At 36.3% G+C, this 18,981-nt stretch overlaps 1 protein-coding gene across 4 annotated transcripts in view; it reads left to right on the forward strand.

Moving 5' to 3' along the window:
• The window catches only part of Taok3 (TAO kinase 3), a 179,769-nt gene that overhangs the window by 71,230 nt on the left and 89,558 nt on the right, over positions 1–18,981 (forward strand). For all 4 annotated transcript variants that reach the window (XM_048785725.1, XM_015505188.2, XM_048785727.1 and 1 more), the window contains one exon: positions 9,366–9,468. The gene's annotated coding sequence lies outside the window, so the exon portion shown is untranslated. The remainder of the gene's footprint in view (positions 1–9,365; positions 9,469–18,981) is intronic.

The raw sequence follows: 18,981 nt of genomic DNA on the forward strand, positions 1-18,981 counted from the left end.
GCTTAACCTATGAGCCACATCCCCAGCCCTTTTTTTTTTAAGAGACAACAGGGTCTCACCAAGTTGCTTAGGGCCTTGCTAAGTTGCTGAGGCTGGCTTTGAACCTGCGATCTTCCTGCCTTTGCGACTGAGATTACAGGTGTGCACCACCATGTCTGGCTAAAACTGTCTTTTTTACCCAGCATCTCCCCATTTCCCTAACGTCAGGGTCTCTGGTAATCATCGTTCTATTTGGCTTCTGTGAGTTCAAAGTTGCTTTAGAGTCCATTCGTAAGTACAGTATTTCTCTCCCTGTCCCTGGATTTTAAATCTGTCTTAATTTTGTCGGGGGAGGCCTTAGCCCCTCTGCTGCATTGTCACATCACCGTTGCTCACTGTGCTCTGCCCACCTTTGCCTGTTGGTTGTCCGGGCTTACCCCAAACAATCTTGCCCTCCCCTCTGCCTGGAGCACCCTTTCCTGCTGTGGATCTTCAGAGCTTACTCCTGCTTTTTTCATCTTCACATCTGTTTCCTTATCTGCCAGAACCAGTCTGTCAATTGACCCTGTTTCATTTAAGTTTTTCTTCTTAATATTTGTTAGTAAATGCCATATCCATATGTGTCTTCCTCCAGTAGAATATAAGCTCAGGAAGAACGTAAAGCCTTGTTCAGTGCTGGACACATACTAGGTACTTAATATATATTTGCTGGGGCTGGGGCTGGGGCTCAGTGGTGGAGTGCTTGCCTCACATGTGTGAGGCACTGGGTTCAATTCTCAGCACCTCATATAAATAAATGAATAAAATTATTCCATCAACAACTAAAAAAGTTTTTTTGAAATATATATTTGATGAATGAATGAATGTATAAATAAATTAATAAAGCAATTAACCAAAAGAAAATTTAAGAAAAATGTTAGGGATCTTTAAAATTTTTTTTAATATAGGATATAAATGAATATTAAACAAATTTGAGAAACCTTAAGAGTCAATTATTATTAGTGTGTATTATAATTATTCAGTTTTCATATCATATTCTTGATATATATGAATATAGTCTATAATAAAGACTTCAGAAGTTGGTCAAATCTGTTAGAATAACTTGAAATTTTTATAGACAGATGATCACCATTTTTGTACTGGTCTTGATTTTAAGACCCACGTAAAGTATCTTTTTTTATGAAATAAATGTATAGCTGATCTCAAGTTGCTGGCCTCATGTCAAAGTAGTGGACAGAACAAAATAGAGATATTGAGTATTAAATTTAAAGAACCCAACGGAGCCTTTCCTTTCCCATCTGTCTCTTTTTTTTTTAAGAGAGAAAAGTAATACTTAGTAATAAACCAAAACAATTGATACGTTTACTTTTTAGCATACATAGATAAATCCATAAGGACTGACTAGAAGAATCTTCAGGTGACCTGGGAGTGGCCTAAAGATTATCATTATTGTGAACATCAATAAACCTGGCCACTTCTGCATTATCCGACAAGTAGAACTTAGATGACTGAAAGGTCCCTTTCCAGCCATCAAATGCCATGATCTCTGTACATGATGGGCTGTCTGATCATAGTGCATAAAAGCAACTGTCATGTAATTTTATTTTCACTGTGAAAGTACCATAAAAGCAGTTTCCTGACCTCATAATAATAGTTAAATATTGGTGGCAGACTCAAGCAACAACTAACAAAAATAAGTTTTCTTTTAGTTTCTTTGAAGATAATTCTTTTCAAGTCTGTATGGAGGGTTGCATGGTAGGAATAGAGGGTTGAGGAAAACCAGCATTGTGCTAGTCCTTACTGTGTGGCTTTGGAAAAGTCATGCCATCTATTTATAGTTCACTTTTTATTCCTATAAAATGGAAGATTTTTTTTAACCTGGTCTAGTCTATTCTCTGTGAGAAAGATAATTAATAAAATAAGTTATTTACAGAGATACATTTACTGTGAAGCATAAGATCTAGGATCCCTTATTTGCCCCAGACCCTTCAAAGACCCTGCCTTACACATGCTGTGCAAGCACTCCAGCACTGAGCTACATCCCCAGGCTTCTTGTTGTTGTTTTGTTTTGAGACAAGGTCTTGGTAAGTTGCTGAGGCTGGCCTCAAGCTTTTGATTTTCCTTCCTCAACCTCCCATATCTCCGGAATTTCAGGTGTATACCACTGCACCTGGCTTATATTCCTCTTCCTTAAAGAGGTCTCCAGTCCTAAAAAGAACTGAATCCATCACTATGTATTTAAGTTATGAGATCCTTGGTAAGAATGATGACACAGAAATCCAATCTTACATTAAATTATAATTTTCTTGATTATTCTCCAAAACATAGCAATTGTTTGGTGTTCTAAAGACTGACTTGGGCAATATGGTTCAGGGCAAAGCCTTCAGGACTAGGAAATCAGAAGTCTTGGGTTTGAATTTGAAGTAACATTGCACATAAGTAGTGCTTAGCGTTCCTGAGATTCAAAGGCACCAAAAACATACATTGGAGAAAAGATAGCCTCTTCAACAAATGGTGCTATGAAAACTGGAAATTCATATGCAGCAAAATGAAATTAAGCCTCTATCTCTCACCATGCACAAAACTCAACTCAATGTGGATCAAGGACCGAGGAATTAGACCAGAGACCCTGCACCTAATAGAAGAAAAAGTAGGCCCAAATATTCATCATGTCGGATTAGGCCCCACTTCCTCAACAAGACTCCTATAGTGCAAGAAATAAAATCAAACATTAATAAATGGGATGGATTCAAACTGAAAAGCTTCTCAGCAAAAGAAACAATCAGTGAGGTAAAGAAAGAGCCTACAGAATGGGACCAAATTTTTACCCCATGCACATCAGATAGGGCACTAATCTCTAGGCTTAACACCAAAATAAATAAATAAATAACCCAATCAATAAATGGGCTAAGGAACTGAACAGAAACTTCTCAGAAGATGATATAAAATTGATCAACAAATATATGAAAAAAAATGTTCAATATCTCTAGCAATTAGAGAAATGCAAATCAAAACTAAGGTTTCATCTCACTCCAGTCAGAATGCAGCTATTAAGAATACAAACAACAATAAATGTTGGCGGGGATGTGGGGAAAACGGCACACTCATATATTGCTGGTGGGATTGCAAATTGGTGCAACCAATATGGAAAGCAGTTTGGAGATTCCTGGAAAACTTGGATTGGTACCACCATTTGACCCAGCTATCCCACTCCTCAGTTTATACCCAATGGACTTAAAAACAGCATACTATAGTGTCGCAGCCACAACAATGTTTATAGCAACACATTTCACAATAGCTAAACTGTGGAACCAACCTAGATGCCCTTCAATAAATGAATGGATAAAGAAACTGTGGTATATATATATATATACACAAAGGGATGTTTCTCAGCATTAAAAGAGAATAAAATCATGGCATTTGCAGATAAATGGATGAAGTTGGAGAATATCATGTTAGGTGAAGTAAGCCAATTCCCAAAAACCAAGGGATGAGTGTTTTTCTGATATGTGGATGTTGATCCATAATGGGGTGAAGGGGAGCATGGGAGGAATGTAGGAACTTTGGATAGGGCAAAGGAGAGGGAGGGGAAGAGAGGGGTCATGGGGGTAGGAAAGATGGTAGAATGAGATGGACATCATTACCCTAAGTACACGTATGAAGACACGAATGGTGTGACTGTACTTTGTGTACAACGAGAGACATGAAAAATTGTGCTCTATGTGTGTCTATGAATCAAAATGCATTCTGCTGTCATGTAAGACAAATTAGAATAAATAAATAAATTTAAAATAAAAAAATAATGAAAAAAAAGTTGAAATGGCTAATCTTTAAAATTTTTTTCCAATATGAAACATTCTAATACTTATTGCCTTTTTTTTGAGTTTTTTTTTTTTTATTGGTTGTTCAAAACATTACAAAGCTCTTGACATGTCATATTTCATACATTAGATTCAAATGGGTTATGAACTCCCATTTTTACCCCAAATACAGATTGCAGAATCACATCGGTTACACATCCACATTTTTACATAATGCCATATTAGTGACTGTTGTATTCTACTACCTTTCCTATCCTCTACTATCCCCCCTCCCCTCCCCTCCCATCTTCTCTCTCTACCCGTCTACTGTAATTCATTTCTCTCCTTGTTTTTTTTTCCCATTCCCCTCACAACCTCTTATATGTAATTTTGTATAACAATGAGGGTCTCCTTCCATTTCCATGCAATTTCCCTTTTCTCTCCCTTTCCCTCCCACCTCATGTCTCTGTTTAATGTTAATCTTTTCCTCCTGCTCTTCCTCCCTGCTCTGTTCTTAGTTGTTCTCATTATATCAAAGAAGACATTTGGCATTTGTTTTTTAGGGATTGGCTAGCTTCACTTAGCATAATCTGCTCTAATGCCATCCATTTCCCTGCAAATTCCATGATTTTGTCATTTTTTAGTTCTGCATAATACTCCATTGTGTATAAATGCCACATTTTTTTTTTTTATCCATTCATCTATTGAAGGGCATCTGGGTTGGTTCCACAGTCTAGCTATTGTGAATTGTGCTGCTATGAACATCGATGTGGCAGTATCCCTGTAGTACACCCTTTTAAGGTCTTCAGGGAATAGTCTGAGAAGGGCAATAGCTGGGTCAAATGGTGGTTCCATTCCCAGCTTTCCCAGGAATCTCCATACTGCTTTCCAAATTGGCCGCACCAATTTGCAGTCCCACCAGCAATGTACAAGAGTACCCTTACTTATTGCCTTTTTAATGTTAAAATATTCTGGGGTACTCAAATTAGTTGGCTCCTGGTTTATTGTTGAAGAGGTGTTACTGAAACATTTGAAAGGCAACTAAGATCCTCTGTGAATCATCTTTCACGAAAGCCTCTAGGAAACGGGAAATTATGAAAAAAAAAATGTATATTTCTACTGTCTACCAAGTGTTCTCTCTTAAATTGTTATAATATCTGTGAAAAATAATTTATTTGATTACCATTGTTTGCAGGTTTCCATTTCTTAGAAAAATGAGTGAACAACACTATTTTAGTTGCTTGTCTCTGAAATCTACTCTAAGCTAGCTGGATTGTCCTGTTGGCCCAGTGGCCCAAGACCCTGATGGTCTACATTCTTGGCACAGTTCTCAGTTATCACTGTAAATGTAACCCTTGAAGTTCCAAGAGGTCAAGTAAGTGGGAAAAAATGATTTCTGTATATATCATTTTAGTCAATTTTTAAAATGCTATCCTCTTGGAAGGAAAAATATGTCTTGTTTATGTTTGGGGAGGAAAAAGAATTCAAATTATCATTTTTAATTCCAAGAATGGAATGGAAAGAAAAGGCGATTTCAACAGATTTTTGTGGAGTATATGCTATATACAGATGCTATAGGTGGGCTAGGGTTGTGGCTCAGTGGCAGAGCACTTGCCTAGCACATGTGAGGCAGTTTATTAAATAAATAAAATAAAGGTCCATCAACAACTAAAAATATGTATATATATTAAAAAAAAAAAAGATGCTTTAGGTCCTAGCAGATTCACTTGTAGGTTATATATGCTCTAGAGAAATGAAAACATGTCCACATAAAAACTTGTACACAAATGATTATGTCAGCATTATCCATGATAATCAAAAAGTGGACAGGGCTGGGGAGTTGTGGCTCAATGGTAGAGCGCTTGCCTCACATGTGTGAGGCACTGGGTTAAATTCTCAGTACCACATGTAAATAAATGAATAAAATAAAGGTTCGTCAACAAGAAAAAAATATATTTTAAAAAAAGTGGAAAGAGTCCAGATGTCCATCAACTGATGAATAGGTAAGAAAAATATGGTGTCTTCATATAATGGAATATAATTTGGCAATAACTGGAGTGAAATACTGAGCCAGGCAGTACACTAAGTGTTAAAAACATTACGCTAAGTGAAAGAAGCCAGCCTTAAACGACCACATCCTATTATTCTGTTCTTATGAAATATCCAGAGGAGGGAGATCTTACAGAGATAGAAAGCAGATTAGTGTTTGCTTAAGCTGGAGGTAAGAAGATGATGGCTAAAGGGTACAGGGGTTTTTGTTTGTTTGATAATGTAAATGTTCTAAAAGTAACTGTGGTGTTATCTGTAAATATACTAAAAACCATTGAGTTGTTCACTTCCAATGGACAAATTATATATTTGAATTATATCTCATGAAAGCAGAGATATTTTTTAAAAGAAAACTTGAAGATGCAGGGATAGATCCAAATAGACATTCCCCTACTCTGAAGAGGTACTTGACATCCATCAGAGCATCGATACCTGTGAATTTAAAACTGAAGGATACAAGAATAGAGAAAATGATAGGTTTTATAGGAAAAGATGACATTTAGCTGGACTGTGAGTGTGGGTGGTATTGGGACAGTACAGACAGGGGAACTAGCACAAAGAAATCAAGTATGAAATGAAATGAAAAGCATGAAGGGGTATGTGATGGAATAGTAATTCATTTTTTCCCCAATTATTGAGTTTTAGAATTTAAGTTAGAGTAAAAGTTATACTGTAGGAAGGATTCTGCATTCTTTGTACTTTGAAGGATTTTAAGCAGAAATGTGATATTGTCTGAACTGTGTGCTTTAGGAAGACGATTAAGGTAATACTGTTTTTAAGATGAATTGCAGAAAAGATAGAATCGAGGGTGAAAGAGCAGCAAGCCGAGGAGAGAAAACTAATGCCACATAATGGAGAGTTAAAAACGTGTGGGGAGAAATATTTGAAGCAGAATTGAGGATTAATTGAGTGTAAGGGACAAGGGAAAAGAAGAGTCGAAGTTAATGTGAGGAGTTTGTGAGCCATTTAGGGGAGAAGCCAAATAGATGTTTTAAAACATGGGACTGAGGCTTACAATAGGGGTCGGGATCACCAGTGACACCGTGTCATTCAATACCATTAAATGGACAGAAGTGAAGATAGCAGCTTGCACTTATACAGAGAACTTGGCTGATCCTTGGAGGAACACACCATTGAGGTCATCAGAGAGAAGCCAAGGAACTTAGCAGAAATAGTTCATGGGTCAGTTTCTTGGGATGCTGGAGACATTTTTGGAGTAAGAAGGAAGGTATTGAAATGGAAGGAAACAGAAAGGACCCTTTAGGTTTAATGCACCAAACTCGGGAATACAAGTTTTAGCCCCCTAGCAATGCAGTGTCCTAAAAATAAGAAAAGGTAAAATGGAGAAGTTTAATTCCTAGAAATCCAAGGGAGTTCATTTTAAGACATTTATAGAGATGTGCAGCCAAAGATGCAGAGAGGATGCATTTTTTTAAAATTGTGTAAAAATGAATAAGCATTTAAAGAGAAGGTAAATAGTAAGCCCACATGGCCAGTAGCATGAGAATGCTATTCCCTAGGAGCAAACGTCTCTTGCATTTGAAACTGGGCATGAGGATGGTGACATATGCCTTATTTAAAACTATTTTCTTAGGAACATAGTATCTAGTGTTGTATAGGGTCATAAGGAACATTTTAATTCATTGAAGGTGTAGTCAGACTAGAAGAGCAAGGTAGACATGTAAACATTCCAACAATTGATTGGTGTTTTAGTCAGTTTTTTTGCTGCTATGACTAAAAGAACAAGTAGAGGAAGAAAGGTTTATTTGGGGGCTCACAATTTCAGACATATCAATCCATAGACAGCAGGCTCCATTCCTTGGGGCATCATGGCAGAAGAGCATGGCAGAGGGAATCAGCTCACATGGTGATCAGAAAGCAGAGAGAAGACGACTTCACACTCCAGATACAAGTATATACCCCAAAGCCACACCGACAATGCCCCACTTCCTCCAGCCACACCCTACCTGCCTCCAGCCACCACTCAGTTAACCCCATCAGGGACTAATTTGCTGTTTAGTTTAAGGCTCTTACAACCTGATCATTTCTCCTCCAAACCTTCTTGCATTGTCTCACACAGAAGCTTTCAGGGGACACTTCACATCTAAGCCAAACCCTGTGGATAGGTAAAATGTAATGATACAGAATGTAGGCAAGTTTTAGCTGCCAGATGCTCTAAAGCCTTCCACAGCCACAGAGGGAATAACAAAAATAATCAAAAAAGTACAGTTTGTAAATGTAAGCATGAGAGGAGATTTGGGATATCCTCAGCAAGAAAAACTTGAAAATGGAAATACTGTTTTTACAATTTTTTTTCTGTAAGACCATCTCCAAAGCTAGCCAAACACCTAAAAATTATTCTAATAAATACAAGTTCTAAATTGTTATATTCATTGACCCAATAACTATTTCAATAAATCTGTTTGAAAGAAAGCCCCCCAAACACAGGTAAGTAAGATACACAAAGATCTTCAAAATGCTTTATTAAATAATGCAATAACAAAACAAAGGGTTGACTACATCCTTGGTTTCCAGTTGTGGAGAAACAGTTGTGAATTAATTGTGACTCTTCCATTGGGAAGTCATTAAATGATCTTTGTGGACAGTGTTGGGTGATATGGCAACATGCTCATAATACCGAATTAGATTAAAGAGGTAGGTTATGAAATTACATGTACAGCTCAGTTGTATAATGAAAGAAATGATGACAGGAAGAAATAAATATCCACATGGAGACAAGTATGCGCATTGTTACAGGGTTTTTAAAAAATAGTATATATGAATGTATACACACACACGTGTGTGTGTTTATGTGTGTGTGTGTGTGTGAGAGTGTGTGTGTATTAGATTTTCTACATTGGTCATGTGCTTCTTTAATAGACAATTGAGAAATAATCATTACTTCCAAAATGGGGGAAATGGTTATGGGAGAGCCTCAGAAAGGGATGAATCAGTGCACATCATCAGCCTTTTAGAGAAGCTATTGAAAATATAAGCCTTACTGACAGGATCCGCAGCATTGCCGTGTGCTGTCACATTAGTGCTGGCTGCTGTTAGCTTTTATTGAGTTGCCCTGGATGCAGATAAACCAGAAGACGCCTCAGTAAAGATTCTGAAATCTACTAACACATTTGTTTCCTAAGTACTGCCTGTGGAAGAGTATCCTGTGTCTTTGTTGTAAAAGTCATAGCTTTTACGTTTGTCATCCATGGGTGAAGATACAATTTTAACTTTGTAATATTGCATTTGTATTTAAAACTACCATATTAGCAATTATCGCTGCTGCTTCCTTCTTTCTCCTCCTCCTCTCCACCCTCCCCCTTCTTCTTCTTCTTCTTTTTTTTTTTTTTCCTTTAAAGAGATGAGGTTTCACAGTGTTGTCCAAACTGAACTCAAACCTGGGATCAAGAGATCCTCCTGCCTCAGCCTCCCAAGAAACAGGGACTAAAGACATGTGCCAACGTGCCCACCTTAATTATTGATTCTTTAATTTTGTTCCGATAATTACATATATTTATTCTTTTTTTTCCCTCATAGGTACACCATAAGTACAAAATACTAAAGTTATAAAAGAGAAAAAGAAGATTGCTGCTAACATGAATCTGAGCAATACAGCGCATTTTGTGCCACATACAAAAAGGTACTGTCCGTAGATTTATGACTTAGCTTTCTCCTAAAAACTGGGAGTGGATTGTGTTTTCTGGCTTTTCTATGATGAATTTTTTTATTAACTTTGTAAGAAAAATGTGAGGTGAAGTAAGAATATAAATCGACATAACATTCTTTTTTAACAATGTTTGTTTTATATTATTTCCATATCAATTTTTCATTCTTTTCAGTCACAACTTACAAAATGGGAAATTACTTAGTTAAAAGAAATGGTCTTACTTAAAGTTTCTTGATTTCTGTTATCAAGAAATGTTCTCTAGAAATATGTATGTGTGTGTCCATTTTTTGTTGATATTGTTTTATATAAATGGTGTCTATATTTGTCAGCTTTCCGTTACTATAGTGAAATACTTGATATAATCAACTTATAAAGAGAAAAGTTTTCTTTTGTCTCACAGTTATGGAGGCTTCAGTCCATGCTGTCTTAGTCCCCTTGCTTTGGGTGCGTGGCAAGGCAGCACATCAGGCGGAAGCTCGTGGTAGTGCACACCTACTTACTTCATCACCAGGAAACAAGAGAGTAAATGAGGAAGAGGGGTGTGGTCCCATAGTCCCCTTCAAGGGCACTCCCCCAGTGAGTTAAAGACCCCCCACTAGGCCCGACCTCTTAAAGATCCCCCCCAGTAGTACCATGATGGGGAACAAGCTTTTGACTCATGGGCCTTTGGGGACATTCAGAACATAGCGGTTTCATATCGCTTTTCCTCTAATTACAGAAGTAATAGGGCTTTCAAAAATTTTTTTAATACAGATAAGCAAAAAAAGAATTAAAAATTTACTAAAACCCCAAATACTTACTTCAGATAAAACACAGGTGGCTAAGAAATCGAGACGTGTAGGTTAAAGAAGCCACATGTCCCATCTCTTTTGCTAAACAAAACAAACAAACAAACAAAAAACTGCCTTGTACGAATTCCCAAAAGGGCACTCCTGAGCCGAAGGACTTGCCCATACTATACTTTCAGCAATGTGTTAAAGTGACTGTTCCCTTATGTTCTTGCCAAAACATTTATTCTTTTTTTTTTCCTATTATTTTGCCAATTTGGTAGGTGAAATAAGATGTCTTATTATTTTAACTTTTACTTGTTTGATTACTAGTGAAGTTACATGTATTACATATCATTAGTGACCACAGCTATTTTTTCTTTAATTTCCTGTTTAATTCTTTTGAGTTTGTTGATGTGTATGTGTGTGCTCACCTCTCAGGTGTTAAGAATAACTTTTAACTGGCACATAGTTTTCAGGAATTCCTCCCACTTTATTTGCATATACACACACATATATAATTCTATATGAAAGTGTTATCAGGATGAAAATAATAAACACATTCATCACTTAAAAGCTTCTTCTTGCCTCTTTTAATCTCTCCTTCCCAGCTCTTCTCAAACCCACCCTGTCCCTAGGCAATCACTGTGTGGTTTCTGTCACTATAGTATTTCCTATAAATGATATCATAAAGTATATACTTGATTTTGTATGACTTCTTTCACTCAGCATAATTATTTTGAGACCCACCCATGCTGCAGCATGTATTAATAGTTCATTTTATTGCCGAATTACATTCCATTGTCTTCATATACCATAGATTGTTTATATATTCATTTGTTGATAGACATTTGGGCTGTTTCTGGTTTCAGCATTAAAAATAATGCTGCTGTGAACATTTATGTACAGGACTTTATAAAGATATATGCTCTTATTTTTCTTGGGTAAATCCCTAAAAGTGGAAGGGCTATATCATATGATAGGTGCATGATTAACTTTTTAAGATACTAGCAAACTGTATTTCCAGTGTTTGTACTGTTTTACATTCCCACTGGCAGTGTGTGAGAGATCCAGTTACTTCACATCCCTGCCAACACCTGGTGTGGTCAGTTCTTTTAATATTAGCCATTCTAATAGGTATGTAGTGGTATCTCATTTTAGTTTTAATTTGCATCTCCTAAGGAGTAATGATGGTAAGTACCTTTCTCTTGCCATTCACTTATCTTCCTTGGTGAAGTACTTATTCAAATATGTTGCCCAGTTTAAAATGGGCTATTTTCTTACTATTGAGTTTTGAGGTTTCTTTATATTTTTAAGCCCTTTATGAGATATGTTTTGCAAACATTTTTTCCCAGTATGTTGCTTGTCTTTTCATTAAGCATCTTTCAAAACAACAGGCATTTTTAATTTTGATGAAGTCTAGTTTATCAGGGTTTCTTTTATGATTCCTGCTTTTGTTTTTGATGTCAAGTAACAGCCCTCACAGAAAGAGTCCTAGGAGCTATTTCTCTTTTTCTGTTTTTGGGGAGAGTCATGTAGAATTGGTGGTGTTTCTCTCTTAGATTTTGGTATCTAAGAGATAGCAAAATCACAGATGAAAGCCTGGAGTTTTCTTTGTGGGAAGATTTTAAATTACAAATTCAATTACTTTAATAGATACAGGGTCAAGCAGATTTTCTGTTTCTTCTGAGTAAACTATGGCAGTTTGTGTCTGTCTGTCTGTCCCCCCACCCTCTTTTGTATTTGTCCATTTTATCTAAGTTGTTGAATTTATTTGTATAGCATTGTTCATGGTAGTCCCTGATTACCCTTCTGGAATCTGCACCAATGTCACCTCTCTCCTTCCTGATATTGGTAATTTGCATTTTCTGATGTTTTTACTCTGATGAGTCTGGTAAGAGATTTATAAATATGATTCTTTTTCTCACTCGGCTTTGCATTCATTGATTTTTTTCCCTTTTGTATTTTTTTATTTCATTGGTTTCTGCCTTAATCTTTATTATTTCCTTTCTCTGCTTACTTTGTTTAATTTGCTCTTTTTCTCGAGATTTTTTTAATAATGGAAGCTGAAGTCATTAATTTGAGACCTTTATTCTTTTCTAAGACCAGAGTTTAGTGCTATACATTTTCCTCTTAAGTTCTGTTTTATCAGCATCATACAATTTTTTATTTATTTATATTTTTGGTGGTGCTAGGGATTGAACCCAGGGCCTTGTATATGCAAGGCAAGGCTCTACCTACTGAGCTAAATCCCCAGCCCGCATCATACAAATTTTGATACAATGTACTTGCACTTTCATTCAGATCAAATTATATCCTGATTTCTATTTTGCTTTGTTTTTAGACCCATAGCTTATTTTATTTTATTTTTAATTTTTTTTAGTTGTTGATTGACCTTTATTTATTTACTTATATGTGGTGCTGAGAATCGAACCTAATGCCTCACACATACTAGGCAAGGGCTCTGCCAAATGAGCCACAACCCCAGCCCAGCATAATTTATTGTAAATTGTGTTATTAATTTTGATATATCTGGGATTTTTCAGATGTCTACCTATTTATTTCTAATCTAAAATTTGCTATACTCACAGAATATATTAATATGTCTTAAATTCTTTTAATGTATTAAGTATTGTTTTGTGGCCCAGAATATGCCATTCCTTAGTATGTTTTCTGGGGCTAGGGATGTGGCTCAAGCGGTAGCATGCCCGCCTGGCATGCGTGCCGCCCGGGTTCGATCCTCAGTACCACATACAAACAAAGATGTTGTGTCTGCCGAAAACTAAAAAAATAAATATTAAAAAATTCTCTCTCTCTCTTTCTCTCTCTCATTAAAAAAAAAAAAAGAAGAAGAAGAAGCCTTAGTAAATTTTCTATATGCCTTTGAAAAAGAAGATGTATTATGATATTGTTGGGTAGCATATCATACATATCAGGTAATCAAAATGGCTGATAGTTTTGGGGCTGGGATTGTGGCTCAGCGGTAAAGTGCTCGCTTAGAACGTGTGAGACCCTGAGTTCAATCCTCAGCACCACATAAAAATAAACAAATAAAATAAGGTATTGTGTTCAATTACAACAAAAAAAATTATTAAAAAAGAAATGGCTGATAGTTTTGTTTCAGTCTTCTATAGCCTTACTAATTGTCTGTCTACTTCTATCAATTACTGAGAGCAGGATATTGAAATCTCCAACTGTAATAATGAATTTGTCTATTTCTCCTTGTAGTTAAAACAGTTTTTAATCACATATTTTAAAGCCCTTAGGTGCACAAACATTTAATATCATTATGTTCTATTTTAGGGAGATGGGGGGGACTGGGAATTTAAGCCAGAGGTGCTTTAACAATGAGCTACTCCCCGGGGGCCCTTTTTATTTTTTATTATGATAGTCTCACTAAGTTGCTGAGGCTGGCCTCAAACTTGGATTTTCTTGCCTCAGTCTCCTAAATCACTGGGAATATATGTGTGTGCCAGCACACCTGGCTCTTATGTCCTCTTGATGAGTCAATCCATTTATCATTATGAAATTATCTTCATTATCAATACTAATATGCTTTTAAATCTACTTTATCTGAACATCAGTTCATCCCACTCTTCTTTGATTAGTTTCTGTTTTTCTCTATCCTTTTACTTTTGGCTTATTTGTTTCTTTTTTAAGTGTATATACTATATGTAAAAACATATGCATATATAAATACATATGTGCGTATTTATACAACCAACTGATATTATGCCACTTCACTGTCATATAACAATTTCACAACACCGTATTTCAATTTCTCTCCTCTCAGACTTTGTGCTAACATACAGTTACTTCTACATATGCCCTAACCTTCACACTGTTGTTATTTTTGTTTAAATATTCAATCGTATTATAAAGAAATTTAAATAATGGGAAAATCTGATATACTTAAGCAAATATTTACCACATTTATTGTGCCTTTATTGTGACTTATTCTTTTTTTTAATATTTATTTTTTAGTTGTAGTCGGACACAATACCTTTCTTTTTATTTATTTATTTTTATGTGGTGCTGAGGATCGAACCCAGGCATCCCACATGCTAGGCCAGCGCTCTACCGCTGAGCCACAACCCCAGCCCACTGTGACTTCTTTTTTCAAAGATATTTTCAGTGTGTTTAGAATTCTAGTTTGGCAAGTTGTTTTTTTTTTTTTATTTCAACACTTTAGGAATGTTGTTCCTCTGTCTTTTCATTTGTAATATTTATAACACTATCGTCATTGTTGCCCTTGTTCCTCTGTGCATAACATCTTTTTTCCCCCTCTGGCTACTTTTATGACTGTATCATAAGTTCCAAACAATTTATTATGATGTGCCTCAGTGTAATTTTCTTCATGTTTCTTGTGTGTGAGTTTCATATACATTGTGGATATAGGAGGGGTTATGATCATCCAATTTGTAAAATTTCCCGTTGTTATTTTTCTCCTGGGTATGGTGGCTCACGCCTCTAATCCCAGCAGCTTGGGAGGCTGAAGCGGAAAGATCACAAGTTCAAAACCAGCCTCAGCAATTTAATGAGACCCTATCTCAAAACAAAAAATAAAAAAGTTGGGGTGTAGCTCAGTGATAAGCACCCCTGAGTTCAGACCCAAGTACGGAGGTAGACAAGTAGGTAGGTAGGTAGTTTTTTTTTTTTTTTTTTTTTTGCTGTCCTGACATCTCTGTCCTCGCCTTCAGGGACTCTAATGAGACATATACTAGGCTGCTTGAAGGTGGTCCACAAGTCACTGATGTTCTGATTTGTTTTTCTTTGTTTTGTTAGTACTTTTTCTCCATATATGTCATTTTGGATAGTTTCTATTACTAGGTCTTCAAGTTCACTAACCGTTTTTTCTGCCAAGTCTCATCTGCTATTCATTTCATGCCGTATATTTTTCTTCTCAGACATTTTATTATAGCTTTTGCCTCTAGAGATTTGACTCTCTTTATTTCTTATATATCTGTATTTTACATGTTTAATATTTTCTCTAAATTTATATATAGAGAGAATATAGTTATAATAAATATTTTAATGTCCTCACACTGGTTTCAATTATTTTTCTCCTCATTATGAGTCATATTTTCCTACTTCCTTATCTACCTGTTTTGTTTTTGATAGTGGAGGTTTAATCCAGAGACATCTTTTTTTTTTTTTTTTTGAGATAGGAGCTCACTCAATTGACAAGTTGCTGAGGCAGGCCTCCAACTTGCAAACCTCCCACTTTCAACTCCCAATTTACTGAGATTATGGGCCTTTGCCATTTCACCTGGTATTGCCTTGTAATTTTTTTTTAACGTTAAACATTATGAATTTCACCTTTTTGGATATTGGATATAGTTATTTGTTTTTGAGATTTATTCTGGGTTATAGTTATTTGGAAGTAATTTGGTCCTTTTAAGTTTTACTTTCAAAATTCGTTTGACATCACATGGCAGCATTGAGTCTAAGGTGAATTTTCCACTACAAAGGCAAACACAGATTCTGAGTAGAGAATTCCCCATGAACTTAGGAGATTTCGTGTTCTGGTTGGTAGAAATAAGTATGGGGCACAGTCCTAAGTGAGCTGTAGGTGCTGCTTCCCTTGTCCCCTTTTAGTTGGCATTTTCCTGGACTAGGGTACTTTCCGGGGCTGCTCTAATCAGTACTCAGCTGAAGACCAGAGAGGAACCTTCTGCATATCTCCAGACTCTTTCTGTGCTGCTGTCTTCTGCAAACTCCAGCTACCTCGCTCACCCTGGGCCCTCATCTGTCTCTTCAACTCAGGGAGTCCCCCAGGCTCCACCTGGACTCCTTCTTTCTCTGGGATGGCCTGAAGACTCTCCGAGGGCACGAAGCTGAGGCGGTCCTGGCTGTCTCTCATCGCTGACTTCTCTTGTCAGGGATTATCGTCCTTCTTGGCTAATAGCCATTATCTTGAAATATCATCATTCATATGTTTGATCCAGTATGTAGATGATTCTTGTGCCAGATGATAAATCTGGTCTCCATTAATCCATCTTGGCCAGAAGCAGAAGTCCCTTTGTTATAGTTTTTAAAAGAAGTTATTAGTTTTATGTAGTCACATTTATTGATTTTAGTTTATGATTTTTTGCTGCTGGTATGTTGTTTAGTAATTAGAAATTCACTGGTAATTTTTCTAGAAGTTGTTGATGGTCTCTTTTTCACATTTAGATGTTTATTTTAGAGTATAACATACTCATCTGTTTTTCCCCAAATGATTGTCCACAGGACTTTAACTTTATTCACATCTAAGTCAAAATATTCAGAAGTTTAAAATGCCCTTCAGTGATTGAAAAAAAAAATAGTTCTAATAAACTTAGTTCGTAGCTCTTTCTGCTTTTCTTAAAGGCAATCTCATAATTTGCCTTTTGGATATGGGCTCCAAAAAGGCCCCTCATTGATTTCATCCATTGTTTCTCTTTTCTCTTCTCAAACAGTGAACACAAGCACTTTTGGAGTTTTCATTTGGAGCTTTTAGATTTAACATTCTTTTCCAACAGAGTTGAGGTCCTGACTTTATGCTTGATTCTTGTTGTGTCAGGGACTGGCTGGACAACCGTCCAGGGTGACAGGTGCAGTGCTGGCCAGGGGAATCCTTGTTCCTATTTAAATCCTCAGTGGCACCCTGTCACCCCAGGAGAAAGTCCAAATTTCTTAATATGCTTTGAAAGGCCTTTTGTGATCTTTCTTGGCTTCACTCCAGCTTCACGCTCTCTCCTTCCAGCTCTCCCATCATCCCTATGAATGCACTGTATTTATTTTCCCTAAAAAGGCAGGCTTTCCAGTTCTGAGTAAAAAACAGGCTGGGTTAGCCTGTTGTATTCTTATATTTAAAAATATTTGCTTTTTCCTCATAATGTCAATCTATTATAACTATTTTGGTGCTGTTTTAGTTTAATATCTATTACCCCTTTGACACTAAGCCCATAGGAGAGGGACCTCATCCCGACCCAGTAAGATGTCTGACAAACAGCAAGCTCTCGGGAAGTCCTTATTGAATGAAAGAGTAAGTGGACTAGGTGGCTGTGTAGCAGGCTGTTGACCTACACCTGCTAATGACTTAACATATGAAGTAACGTTCATTGTCACTTAAGGTTGCTATGCTACAAGAGAAAAATACCTCTGGGCACTGTCAGTTTTGCTTCTTTAATTAATGACCTTTTTCTCTTCTAGAGTGAAACCCATTGACTCATGTTTTGAAAAAAATAGTTTTATTGGCCAGTAGCCGGATTTGCAGCTTAGTTAGCGAGTGGGTCAAGGAAGAGACAAACTATGCTGTTGATAGGTTCAGACATTGAAATAAAAGGCTATCTGTATGTGGGAGGGAGAGGCTGTTTACAATAAAAAATATAAATGAAAACTCACATTTCAGTATTTTTTCAAAAAAAAAAAGAGAAAGTAAAGGATCTACAACAAATAAATATGTGACTATTAATGAAAAGAAACTCAAAGCATTTTATAAAGCAGTGGAACAACTTGCTTCTTGAAGTGGACATTTAGCATAGTCTCCACATTCCTTGGCATTTCTTCCAATGGCTAATAAAGAGTTGTCTAGTTCCTCATACTGAGGTATGGAGATATCATATGTCAGTCAAGAACATGGGCTTTGCTGGATTCAGATCACAGTGGTGAGAAGCACTGGCTTCTGACCATAAGGAAGTAGTTTCACTTCTTAAAGTCTTAGTTTGTTCTATAAAATTAAAATAAAGTCATTACCTTATAAAGATGTTGTAAAGATTAAAGGAGATAATATATGTAAGCTGTTCAGTGTTGTAGGACAACCTAGTACTTAATAAATGTTAGCTGTTATTATTAAAATATTAATTTCATCAAACCGCTTTTTGGGGTACCAAGAATTGAACTTAGGGGCACTCAACCACTGAGCCACATCCCCAGCCCTATTTTGTATTTTGTATTTAGAGACAGGGTCTCACTGAGTTGCTTAGAGTCTCAATTTTGCTGAGGCTGGCTTTGAACCCATGATCCTCCTGCTCAGCCTCCCGAGCTGCTGGGATTACAAGGGTGTGCCACCTCACCTGGCAATTGAATGGTTTTAATGAAGTCACACTTATGCAATCATTGCCTCAATTTGAGGACATTTTTAACCTCCTAAAAAGTCCATACCCTTTAGTTGTCGCTTTTCAAACCCCCATTCCTAGATCACCAATAATCTGTTTTGTGTCTCTATAGATTTGACTCTTCTGGAAACTTTTAAAATATATATTAATGGGGTTGGGGTTATGGCTCAATGGTAGAGCACTTGCCTAGCATGCATGAGGCACTGGGTTCAATGATCAGCACCACATATAATTAAATAAAATAAAGATCCATTGACAAGTAAAAAAATTATATATATATATGTATATATATATGTATATATGTATATATATTAATGGAGTCATACAATACGTAGTCTCTTATGATTGCCCTTTTGCATAATGTTTATAGGCTTCATTTATGTTATTTATCAATAGTTCATCCTTGTTTTTTAAATTTTTTTTTTTTTAGTTTTATTTTTTTATTTTTTTTTTATTGTTGGTTGTTCAAAACATTACATACTTCTTGATATATCATCTTTCACACTTTGCTTCAAGTGGGTTATGAACTCCCATTTTTAGCCCGTATACAGATTGCAGAATCACATCAATTACACATCCATTGATTTACATATTGCCATACTAGTGACTGTCATGTTCTGCTACCTTTCCTATCCTCT

Source organism: Marmota marmota, unplaced genomic scaffold (assembly GCF_001458135.2).
Source record: "Marmota marmota marmota unplaced genomic scaffold, marMar, whole genome shotgun sequence".
Lineage (NCBI taxonomy): Eukaryota > Metazoa > Chordata > Mammalia > Rodentia > Sciuridae > Marmota > Marmota marmota.